We start from the raw sequence: 2,975 nt of genomic DNA, 5'->3' as shown, positions 1-2,975 counted from the left end.
CTTACTGTAGTGGAACTGTTGTCATTTTTTGACTGCACATGGAGGAAAGACCTCAGGATGACCATCACTTGGAGCACATGGAGAACAGCTCACACCTAATGCAGCAATTGTAGTGACTTTTTCAGAATAGCATCTAACTTTTTTAATCTGCTATGGTTTTCCACAAACACTGTATAGTATACTCAATGTTTCACACCTAAGTTTATTTGTGTAAAACAGATAAAAATATAAGATCTGCTGGTTTTTAAAGATGCACAGTAAGGGAAAAAGATGTGGTAAATACAGTTTTGAAAAAAATTATTCACACCCAACTAAACTCTTTCACTCTTCGTCACGTTAAAACCACAAAATTTAAGGTATTTTGGTGAGATTTTACATGATAGACCCACACAAAATATTGTATAATCCAGAAGTGGAAGGAAAGGTTTTCAAAATGTTTGACAAAACCACCTTTGGTATCTCTACCAGCTGAGCACATCTAGAGACTGAAATTGTTGCCCATTCATTTTTGTAAAATACCTTAAGCTCAGCCAGATTGGATGGAGAGCATCTGGGAACAGCAGTTTTGAAGTCTCACCACAGATTCTTTGTTAGATTTAGGTCTAGGCTTTGACTGGACCACGTGTTTAAGCTTTGATCTCAACCGTTCCATTGCAGTTCTGGTCACTGTCCATCTGGGGAACTTTTGGAGCCTCCCAGGACTCCCATGTATCTACAAAAACATCCCCTACATCACCATGCTTCCAGTGTCATGTTTCACTCAGGATGATGTTCGCAGTTAGCTTTCCCACACACATAGTGTTTTACATGTAATGCCCTCCTTGTCTTTCCTGTCCCATTAGGTGGGTGAACATGTCTTGATACGTTTACAGTTGTGCTATATTCTTTCCTTTTTCAGATGATGGATTAAAAAGTGGCCTGTTCAGATTTTGGGATCTTGTTATAGAAGCTAACCCTGTTTTAACTCTCTGCTGTGTTCTGCAGATTTCATTAAGCTGTTTCTTCACTAATGTTGTTTAACACACCTCTGAGGACTACTAAGACCAACTGTATTTTCATTGAGATCAAATTAATTTGTTTCACTGGATTTAATTCATGGATATCAGAAGAAACATAGGGGGGTGGGGGGGGGGGATGTCAACGCCCTGTAGGTATTTTGAAGAGTTATTATCTGTGTCCTGTAAACTAACCAACAAGCCAAGTTAGTAAAGAAGCTAATCTGCTGACAAGCTCGGAAAATATGACCCCTTCTCCTTTTTTAGCTTTCCATGTTATCGGGATAGTTTTTTTTTTAAATGACCTTTATCTTTATCTTTATCTTTATGTACACAAAGCAAAGCTGAGGTTCATAACAGCTTGCACTGATGGAAGAGATTGCTGCATCTGTGCTCTGTCTTTAATGAGCACTTGGGGACAGGGTGTAACTCCATCTGTCAGTCTTAATCAGCAAGTTAGTCATCTTTATGAGACTCATTTATAATGAATAATCCAAAAGCTTTGAAATTTGCCTATGCAATAGTGTCTGCAGAGTCTGCTGCTACCTTTTAAATGTCAGGCCACAGAAACATTAAATCTGTTGGTGTACTGATGTTTTCAAATAGAGATGTTAATTAATCAGTCAGAGATCCAACTGATCAATTGATTGTTGCCCAGGAGGTCAAAAACTAAAGAAAACCAGAGTTTTACAGTTTACATCCGAATGAGGTTGTTTCCATTGTTTTCTGAGGTGTGTTACGTTATTGTATGAAGCTAAATGTTTTATCGTTCTGGTTTTAACCATAAAAGCTGAAACTCGTGCAAAAACATCAGGTGTGATGCAAGGTTTTTGTGCGTAAGTACGCTTCGTACAAAAGGCCCCTGATATTTTTGTGAATTGTTTGCTATGTCCTAAAACAAACTACATAAAACCCCAAAACATCTTTTTTCCTAATAATACGTCGAAATGTTAGGCCGTTAAGATTTTAACAAATTTTAACATGCTGAACCTTTGGGTTGGAGTTGAGCTGCAAGGGATTTTCAAACTGATGTGTTTGAGTCAGAGTGTGACTTCAGCAAACCCCAAACCATGATAGATGTTGCTGTGGATGATGAAGCTAAAGCAAAAAGTAATGATGAATCTGTTTATATTTTTGTTTAAAATCCCAAACCGTATTCAGCTTTTATCACTTTCAATAGTTCAGGGGTTTGTTTCTAGTTGCACTGCATGCAGTCAAGACCGATGCCAGTTTAGATTACCTAAACACCTTTTCTCTCAATGACTGCCAAACCATGGGACTTTTTTATTACTTCTTCCATAAGCCTTATGTGATGTCACCAGTTTCATGTACCCATGGAAGCTTGTATTTGATAGGGTAGATTTTATCTTGATAATAAATTACAATAAAATAGAAAGAAAATGACAATGGCATGCTGGTGTATAAAAATATATCTAAAGTGAGTTTGGTGGAATTTACAGAAAAAGTCTGGCTTTTTTCTGGCTCAAACCTCTGATTAGGTTCTGATTAGGTCCATAAAACACAATGGGGATGTTTAAACAGTAATGCCATATATGAGAGACAGTCCTTTGAAATTACCACACATGCGCATATACAGGCACAGTTAATAAAAGTCTCCTTTAACTGAATGTATAGAGGCAGACTGAAGGCAGAGAGGGAGGAAACCAGGAAGGATGGTGGAGAAATGGGTCATGTTACATCTATTACAGAGCATGCTGCTCTGCTGCCTTTCACAATATAGATGTACAACATTAGCCTTGTTCCTTCAGTGTGCCCTCCTGTTCCCAAGGGCTGGATGCAAAACACAGCAAATACTCCATGGACAGTTGTTTTCTGTCTCTCACAGATGGGATTCCTGCTTGTCCTTGTTTGTGTGCGAGGATTATAAATTATGAAACATTTGCTGTTTTTACAATCCCTGCTGTCTATCCAAGGAACAACCATCCAGACATACAGAGAGAGGCAAGAGGAAAAGGAAGG

Source organism: Girardinichthys multiradiatus, chromosome 11, assembly GCF_021462225.1.
Source record: "Girardinichthys multiradiatus isolate DD_20200921_A chromosome 11, DD_fGirMul_XY1, whole genome shotgun sequence".
NCBI classification, from domain to species: Eukaryota; Metazoa; Chordata; class Actinopteri; order Cyprinodontiformes; family Goodeidae; genus Girardinichthys; species Girardinichthys multiradiatus.
The sequence above is the reverse complement of the archived record's forward strand: the minus strand, read 5'-3'. Positions refer to the sequence as shown.